The sequence below is a fragment of the Brassica oleracea genome, chromosome C3 (genome assembly GCF_000695525.1).
Source record: "Brassica oleracea var. oleracea cultivar TO1000 chromosome C3, BOL, whole genome shotgun sequence".
NCBI classification, from domain to species: domain Eukaryota; kingdom Viridiplantae; phylum Streptophyta; class Magnoliopsida; order Brassicales; family Brassicaceae; genus Brassica; species Brassica oleracea.
Genome location: NC_027750.1, coordinates 24,668,519 through 24,678,527, shown reverse-complemented (window position 1 = coordinate 24,678,527; position 10,009 = coordinate 24,668,519). Strand labels below are relative to the sequence as shown.

At 33.6% G+C, this 10,009-nt stretch overlaps 1 long non-coding RNA gene across 1 annotated transcript; it reads left to right on the top strand.

Annotated features, from left to right (window-relative positions):
* The first annotated feature begins 8,956 nt into the window (after nt 1-8,956).
* LOC106334416 lies at nt 8,957-9,944 on the top strand. Its single transcript, XR_001268608.1, has 3 exons — nt 8,957-9,384; nt 9,471-9,575; nt 9,660-9,944. It is a non-coding gene; the product is annotated as an uncharacterized LOC106334416 (long non-coding RNA).
* The last annotated feature ends 65 nt before the right edge of the window (nt 9,945-10,009 follow it).

Below are 10,009 nucleotides of genomic sequence, written 5' to 3'. Positions count from 1 at the left end.
TAGTTCGTCGGAATTTCCTCGGAATTTTGTAAAATCCCCCAACGGCTCTCCAACGGCTATAATATTTCCTCGGAATTCATCGGTTTTTTCCGAGGAACACATATTTCCTCGGAATTTCCTCAGAATATTCCAACGGATTGATATTTCCTTGGAATTCCGTCGGTATCCGAGGAAATTCCGAGGAAACCAAATTTTGTGTTTCCTCGGAATTTCCTCGGGATATTCCGAGGATTTCATTTTCCGTCGGAATGTCCGTCAGAATATCGCTGTTTTCTTGTAGTGTATAGTTAATGCTAGCAACCTTACAATTAATTTCATTCAACTAAACTTTGACATGCTTGGCTGGATTTACAATTAATGTTAACTAGTAAGTATGAATGAGTAACCAATATTCGGACTTTGTAATTTGTAGCTTATGTTACAAAAGCTGTAGTAATACATGAATTATATTGTGGAAAAATTAAACTTCAGCTTCTTTTACACTCACAAAAATGAACTGTTTCAAAATCTGCCTTAAACCTCACCATGTCAAACCGTATAACCAACCAAATTTGCCCCAGGAAATGGCTCGAACACTAGAGTTTTAGATCGTGAACCCTTTTGGGGTTTAGGGTTAAAGCGATATGAATCTTTCATTGAACGACAATTCGTGCATTTATGTAAAAATATCAAAAAGCTCTTACAAGTTTGGATCATTCACAGCCCAAACTTGAAGCCTTTTTTGTTTGTCAACTTACATGTTTGGATCATTATCAGTCCAAAGTTTAACCCTTTGGATTATATTGATCTCTGCTCATTACCATCTTGATCTTCTAGACTTGGGAACTAAACCACCACGGAAGTTACTTATTATTGGACCAGAGAGGAGATGATGATCTTTTGAAGAAGCCTTGTTAGGTTTACAAGCTTCCGTGTCATCCAAGTAACCTTCAATAGCTCTTCCCCAGACCAAACCTCCATCTTCATCTCCACTTTTTTGAAACTTCTCGCTCTGTACAACCCAATCAGATATGCTTCTTTGTAAAGAAAGACTTTTACTTGGCGTTGACCTTCTCCCTCTGTTGTTCTCTTCCCCATAAGGCCATTTATAGCTCTTGTCTATACTCAGTTCTATGGAGTTAAGATCATCTTCTTCATTTTCATCCTCAACTTCTCCATCTTCCACGTGGTGTTTCAGGTACTCTTCCATTAGAGCTGCTTTTGTCTCCGCCAGCTCTTTGCCTAGTTGCTTGTTCAACTTCTCGAACCTTCTCCTCAGTTTCCTCTCCGCTTCCAGCTCACCAGCAACGGATTCTATTGCGGCTTAACAAACTTCCCGCTCGTTGCTTTCCCACGCAGCTTTCTCTTCGGCGAAACGCTTCATCAAGTAGGTAACGTCGTTGTTTTCAGGTTTATTATGCTCGTGGATTAACTGGTTGGCCTCTAAATGAGCTCTTTCGAGCTCAGAGTGCAAAGCTGAGACGAGGGACATGCTGGAAGATGGGCGGTCTTCTTGGGCTCCCCACATTTTGTTAATGATCTTGAGAAGTGATAGGAACGTATAAACGGAAGAAGAATTGAATATTGTAAAGAATAAATTTGATAAGATTATACCAAAGATTAAGAAAATGATTGATTCAACTGCAGAGGCGAGATATTATCTATTTCTTTAACTCAAAATACGTCTCGTAGTGCGACGGTTCGATAATGTAATGAGTCCCAAGATACAACAGCAAAAAATCTTCTGATTTGCGTCACTCTATCAGAAGCCTGGCGAAACTAATTTTGTGTATACTCTTAGACTCAAAAGAAAACTAAAGAGAAAAATAAAAGAAATACGGAGGATTATATGTTTTCTATGTAAAAGAATGAGCCTACACCAATTGTTTCTCTTCCTTTATAATAAGATGAAATACGTCGTGCACTTAATATGGACCCTCTAACGTACACAACCTTTAATAGACATAAAGGAAATTTGATTCCCTTGTAATCAATTTGGTAACGTTAGCTTTCAAGAAGAAGATATTGTATGTTTGACTAACACCAATGATCTTTTTTTTAAATGGGTTTACATTTCTTTTTATTCATGAATAAGATTTTAAAATAAGCTATTAGACATTTATTCTAACTAACCATTTTGTATTCTAATTCAAACCCACATATCCAAAGTGTATATTTGCTAGTTTAAATACTTAGCCAAATTCAAAACTTACAAACTTTGCAAGTCATACACTTTGGACTTCCATTTCTCATTCGCAACAACTTCGATTTTGACAAACAAATATACTAACTCATAGTGTTCACGGACGATTACATCGTGCCCAAATTCCGGTATTTCCGACAGACGTCTCCGTCGAAAAACCCATCGTAAAAATGGTCCACACCACTTTGTCAAAAACGAGTTCCATCAATCCCCCACATGAATAGAAATGACTCTATACACATGACTCAAGAAAAAAAAAGAACTTTTGAGAGTATGAGGGAAAAATCCACTGCATGATGAGTTGGTAGCAATTTTTCAGCCTTGAACCAGTCATTGTTAATAGCTATTGGATTTATTCGGTCAGGAGGTGGCCATGATGTCTTGAACCTCCCGGGCTTTTGTGTAAACCTAGACAATAGCTATAACACATCTTCATTCTCTCACAAATCTAATTTCTCTATTGTGTTCATTTTGGCCGTGAACATTCTTGGTAATCATGAGTGAACTTGGAGAATATAGTTTTTCCTTCATTCTCCTAGAAACGACCCTATTTTACACTCACAAGGTGATTTGCCATTAGTTTTGTTTAGAGGAGTATCATGTACTATTCCATTCATATCTCAAAACAATGGACACAAATCATTAAAAGCAAATGCTTATCCTCTATTCTTTACATGTAGCACTGTTTAATCATCTTAGGAACTGGGTATAGACCGAAGTCTTACAGTGCTTTGGTCAGATTTAGTTTGACTTAGTTGTCTCCTTGAACCTATTTTTTGGGATCTCTAGTCAGTTAGGTAGAGTTACCGCCAAACTTCATCTTAATTCACAGGCTACCCATTCCTTTTGATGATATAACAATATGATCTCATGACACACCTTTAATATAAGGATCCTAGGTTGTCACCATAATGAACATAATCTCTTGAGATTAGTCGAGATCAATTGTCTAATTATTTTTGTCATCTTTTTTTTTCAAGATACAATTAATCATTGTACACAAAACTCAGTGCATGACACTAGTTTTTTTTTTAAACCATATTGTGATAATTATCACTAAGTTCATTCGACATCTTGCCAACAACTTTATATGGTAAGCAAAACTTCTCTCACAAACATGCATATTTACATTTAAGATCTCTTAAAAGTTTAGAAAAATGATCTACAACTCTTTTAGATTTAAATACATAAAAAGCAATTTCAGAAAATATATGTACTTTATTTTTAGAAATTCACTTTTTTCATACAACTATTTTCATAGTTCTCTCAAGTTGATTTATAAATCTAACTTGTATGTTTTGGATCTTTTCCAAACACATATTTTGATTTTTTTAGCCAATATACATATCATTACAAGATATTATTTTTGCCTTCAAAACCACACAATTTATATGATTATGCTCAACCATATTGACTTTAAAAACAACAATACACATGTCAGTTTCAGTCACATTGGTCTGAAAATTCTCATTGTTTTTGCATGGTCAATCTTCTTATAACTTGCACTAGATTTTTCACCCGCACATCCGTGCGGGTAGATTTTCATTTTATAAATATCTAACGGATATCATCGTAAAACTTTAAAAGATATTTACATTTTAGTGTTATATATTGTGTAAATCTATGTAAACAGTTTCTTCCTGAGGACTATATATATTGTTAAACACTTGAAAATTTCATGTGAATTTGAAAACAAAACCTTACAGAAAACTTATCTATAGCACTAAAAGATTAAAGGTAAGCACGAAATATACTAATCAGCCCGGCCCAAATCAAATTCAGTACATAACCATGGAACTGGTTGCCTAAGGTACCCGTGGGCTATGTCAGAGTCCGAACTTCAAACTTGTAACAATCTCTTGCTACCTAAATGGTAACCAAAATTAGATCGTTTCTTTCAGCAAGATGTCGATGGCTTACTACTTTGAGTCTACATCTACAAGAGGGATTCAGTTTCTTTTTCTTCAGTTATAACGAAATGCCACACAATACTTCACAGATGCATGAAAATCTAGTCATCTACTATAACGAAGAAGAGATCAGAATAAAAATATAATGCACAGAAATCTACTGATAGTAATAATCGATAAATTAATAAACAAAATAAATTAATAAATTTTTTCGGTTCCAATTTGAACCGGTTTTAAATATGACATAAATCGATAGAACAATAAGATAACAACTTTTTTAGAAAATTCTATATAAATATATGGTTACATTAAATATAAATTAATAATTTACATGTACATATAGCCCTATTTTATATAGCCTATATAAATATGCCATTATATTGTTTGTTTAATATTCATAGTGGAATTATATTTATATTTTCTTTATACTTATTATATTTTAATGGAATTTAGTAAAACTATATCTAATCCACATTTAAATTCGATGAAACATATTTTATGTACACCAAATAATATTATAAACCAATATCAATAATAAATTTCAAAAAATAATTAATGTATATACACTTAAATCAAATAAAATATTTTTATTATTTTAGAAAAAAAATATATATTTCAAATAAAAAATCTAAAAAAGAATTTTTTTGTAAATTAATAACTCAAATTAATACAATATTATGTCCCGATTTCCAACATTATTAATTTATTGAGTTTTTACTGTATCTTCATTTTATTGATTTGTTTAAAGAATTAACCAGTTATAATTTTGAACACCTAACTCATACTTTTTATGCGAAATTATAAATCACATCAAAATAATCGAACATTCAAACTGATTTTTCGTAATTGCTGAAATGAAAGTAGCGTGTGCACGATTGTGGAGCACTGCGTTTTCTTCATCATTTTACCATTTTATTTTATTTTATTTTAAAGTATTTAATTTTGAAAAAAAAAAAGACAGATGACAAATGAATAAATACCAAAGAAATATAATCCAAAGCGTGAGGGTGGCTTTCGGATAAACACAGAAGTTGTCTCCATGTTCTTTGGAAATTTTGGGATCATGGGCGTTGTAGGACCCATACTCTCTCAGCCTGCTACTGCCATAATGTGGGTCCAGTTTAAAAGCCCACTCTTGTTGTTTTCTTAACCATCTCACGTGAAAACCACAAATAAAAATAAAGTTTTTTTTAGCAACAAATAAAAATAAATTTATTTAGCAAAATAAAAGAAAACTGAAAACTCAAATCCAAGGGCACATGATTTTATTTTAATCAGAGTATGTCCACTAATGCTATTCCAAAACATGTATGTCCACTAATGCTATTCCAAAACATGTTCGCTCTCGCTGACGGAGAGGTATGAGTCAACAAGTACTCCCTTCGTTTCGATTTATTTGTCGTTCTGTAGCAAAATTTTCGTTTCAAAATAAGTGTCGTTTTGTGATTTAATGTAAAATTTATTGATAATATTTTCTAGTCTATTTTTCTATTGGTTGAAATGTGGTTAGATGTATTGGTAATGAGATTTTTATTTTGGAAATATGTAAAATTAATTGATTTCTTAATATGTGTGCACAAACCTAAAACGAAAACTAATGAAACGGAGGAAGTATAATTTATTAATCTAGGGCTGAGTAAGACTATCTCTGATCTTAATTACATCAGTTTAGGTACATATAGAATCCTCGATTACTTGATCCTCTTAATTAATTTTTTCACCATGAAAAATCATTTTCATACAAAAGAAATTGTTTTTGGCTTGATTAGATAGTTTATTTATTAACATATATATTTTGTTAAGGCAAAATGGAGTTCAATATGAAATGGGGCCCTTACATATAATAAAGTGGGACCTGAATCTTCGATGCAATGAAAGAAAGAAGAAAGAAGATAGAGGCGTGCAAATGTTTTGTTTCCATTGTCCTACGATCTATATTTCCTGTATCTTTTTCAACTCAAAATTAGCCGCACTTTTTGTTTATCTGTGTTTCTCATCAAATAACGTTTTGTGTTTTCTTTTCTTATTCGTCCAAGATTCAAATAGTTTCCATACTCCAATCCACACTCTTAAAACTTATCATCAAACTTGGATAAACTTTAGATGTGTTGTAATCAGGGCCGGCCTGGAGTAAATCAGGGGAAGCAATCGCTTTAGGCGTCATAGGTTTTATATATTTTACGGGGCGTCAATTGTTTGGATGGTCACTTCAGCTTAGTGGTTTGGGTTCTGCACCACAATCATATAGGTGACGTGTTCGACCCTGCCCCAATTTTACTATTTTTTCCCTTTGGATAATAATAACAGTATGGTAACTAATAACGATTTGGTTACCTTTCTAACAACTTTAGTTTCTTTTATTACAAAACAATATTAATTACAAAACTATTTTACTGATTAAATCATGTTTACATTTTAAAGAAGGTATGTTTCTTCTTGGCTTTCCAATCTCCCATGTATCACGTATTTTCTATATCTTCATTTTTTTCAAATTTTTTATAATTTTTGGAAGCTTCTATAATCTGAGAATACAAAGTATCGTAAATTGGGTTCTAATATTATGTGAGACATTTCTAAAGATGAAACAAGTGTTAATGTTAACCTTTATCAAATGTATTGCTATATTATACAAATTATGTTCTTCTTATTTTTTGGAAAATAAAATAAAAGAGAATTAAGAATCAATCAAATGAATTGTCAATTGAATACAAACTAAAAACATGGTTATTAAAAGTTGATCAATGGGTTTGTAAGAAAAAGTATTTGCCTTGTAATTTATTTTGTGGAAACAATGAAGTTTTAGTAACATGTGTTTTGGTTAAATATCAAAATTAAAGTAAAAATTTAATTATATTTGTGGGGCATTATTTTTGGATGCGCTTTAGGCGCCAAATCGGTCCGGACCGGCCCTGGTTGTAATTGGTACCGCTAATATATTGTACAATTTTGACTTTTCAGTATTGTGAATACTATAGTTCTTTAATAGTTGTTGCTGGAGCAATAGTCTGATATTTCAAAACGAGCAGTAATATGAATGTGGTCGCTATATAATTGTAGCATGTGCATTGAAAAAATATGGAATAGTTAAATAACATAGCAGAGACTGAAAACAACAAAAAAAAATATCATAGAAAGTTATTTGCCTCAAAACTTATGTGAATGAATTATTTATATTACCAGTTTATATTTTTGAAAGTGTTTATTATCTTTCAGTTTAATATATTGGTGTGATTTTCTCTAGTCAAGGTTAATTGCTAACAGTTTCTCAAATTTGGGCATACTTCTAAGATATGGCCGGGCTGCATAAATTTTAGGTATATATATATGTATCTGAAGATACTGAACAATGCAGATATTTTTAAAATAAAATGTGAAGGAAATATGTGGTCCTATCTCCTCTGCGTCCGGCCATTTAGTTTTGGTTTCATAGAAAATACAACAAATAGCTTGGTCCCCTGACTATGGTAAATAAATACAAAACAACATGCAAACGAATATTATCATCAGGTTTATTAATTTCTGATATTCAAAGAAAATTTCTGATTGTTATTATTCTTGTCTTTCCAACTAACGTTTATAAAAAAAAATACGATGTTTCGAAATCATACGTACAATTAACAAAACCAATATTTTTTTTGGTACAAACATACATACATACATAACCAATATTTTTACAACATTAAAGAAAACTTTGTCAGTGTTTCTCTTATGATTTATTCTAGCTAGCTCGCAGTATCTTGATAAATACATCACGTTAATGACGTCTATCCATATATTTACTTGTTTACAAAAAGATAGTTTTATCATAATGAGTAATGGAATATATCGTACATAATAATTTCATAACCTTTATGTAACATTATATTTCCTTCCAATCTAGAGACTGAAATGTTGGATAACTGATTTCTTGAGACGACTTGTAAAAGTTTAAAAGAGTACTGGTTAAGTTGTTTAATTATGATATTCGTTAAAACGTACTTTAGTTTTGTGGCGCATACCTGTTTAATAGTGGTTCTTAACTCTTCTCACCCTCGAAAAACTAGATAAGGTTTTTTATCATTTCGACCCTAAAAACTAGATAAGTCATCGCTAGTATTAATTATCTCGATTGGTGTCGACGTACTTTTGTCATGCAGGAGCTACACCATTGGCTTCAACATGATTTGCATCATTTAGTGAGCAGAATAAATCTTGTTGTCTTAATAATATTACAATATCAAATTGATGTTACAATATAGCAAAAACTAAGTAGATGATATTAGAAAATCCACAGTTTTTTTTTTCCACGCTAAAAGTTTCATTCACCATTGAAAGATACAAGGATGGAATAGATGGCAAAAGAAAAGAAGAAAGATAAGGATGGAATACATTTTTGCTAGGGAGTAGGGAATGAAGAAAATGTCAGAAACAGAAATTATAAAAAGCAAAAGTAGCAACTTACCATGAATTTCATGAAGCTTCTCGCAACACTTTCTAAAAACAACAAAATAATTTTGTCTTTTGAACATTTATATAAAGAAATGTGCAGGTTCATCATTTTAGGAACCCTCCACGAATTACATTGCAGATTCCTCTCGTGCCTCTCCTTTATGCCCAAGAGATCATTATAGTATTCTTATATATTTTCTGTCCATGCATGTCGTGTTATATGTATAACCCATGTACATAATATAAAATAGGTGACTGTATCTTTTTTTTTTTTTTTAACCGGCTTTCATTCATAATTAAAGGAAAATAAAAAGAAAACATACAAGCCTAGATGGGCTTAAGTTTGTGAAGAGAATGACCCAATGTTTTTATTCTTAAGAAATACACATATAAGAAGAACTAAAGAAGCCCAGTTGTAGTCAGGAGAAGGCCCAGTTGTAACTTCTAATCTGAGAAAAAGGAAGTGGAGTAGCGGAAGAGACGATCAATAGTTTAGCGCAGTGGTCATCATCGCAAACTCCGCTCGGCTTATGATCCCTGAAACCAAAGTTGAATCATTGCCGATGAGGCCCGCGGGTTAGTGTTTCTGATACTTTGAAGGCGATTACGAATCTGCTTGTCGATGGTGGAGATGATCGTTTCCGGTGACTTGAAGACTTGTTGGTGAAGTCTAGAGTTACGCTCAGTCCAAATCCAGTAGACGGTGGCTTGTACAACTAACAGAGTAAGTCGGCGAGAGTCTCTATTCGTGCTTAGGGCCTGCAGTTGATTTATGGTGTCGTCCCAAGAGGAGAGTGGCGGAAGCTGGCATCTAGTAGCAATCCGAGTCCAGATGCGATTGCTGTAGGAACATCCAAAGAAAAGGTGGGTCCTACTCTCATGATTAGTATTACAAAGCAAACAGGAGGGATCAACATTGAGCCCCCAACCGTTTAACCTGTCTCTTGTAGGGCATCGGTCAAGCACTACCAGCCAAGTGAGAAAACTGTGGCGAGGAATACCATAAGAGAACCACAAAATCTTCGCCCATGGGACAGGAGGTCGGACCCCCTGAGGTAAGCATAGACCTCACCAGTATTATATTTATGCCAATGTCTTCCGTCCACTTCCCACTCATAGTAGTCATCATTGTCTGATAGGGTCACAGTAGTCAAGTGAATCTGCACAGCGAGGTGATTCTCAGTTCTGGCTGGGGGGAGGCGCCAGGCTCCTTCACTGAAAAGAGATGCGACTGTCGCTGCTCTTGAAATGCCTAACCGGGAGGAGTTAGCATTGAGATAAGTATATAGATTCCCGAGAGGAGACCAGTTGTCAAACCAGAACCGAGTAGTCGCTCCATTTCCAAGTCTTCTTTTCAACAGCGCCAGGCTCCTTCACTGAAAAGAAATCACTACAAGAAAACAGGGGGATTCTGATGGCCGAAATCGTCGGAAATTCGTCGGAATCGGTCTATTCCGACGAATTTCCGACGAACCCGTCCGTCGGTATC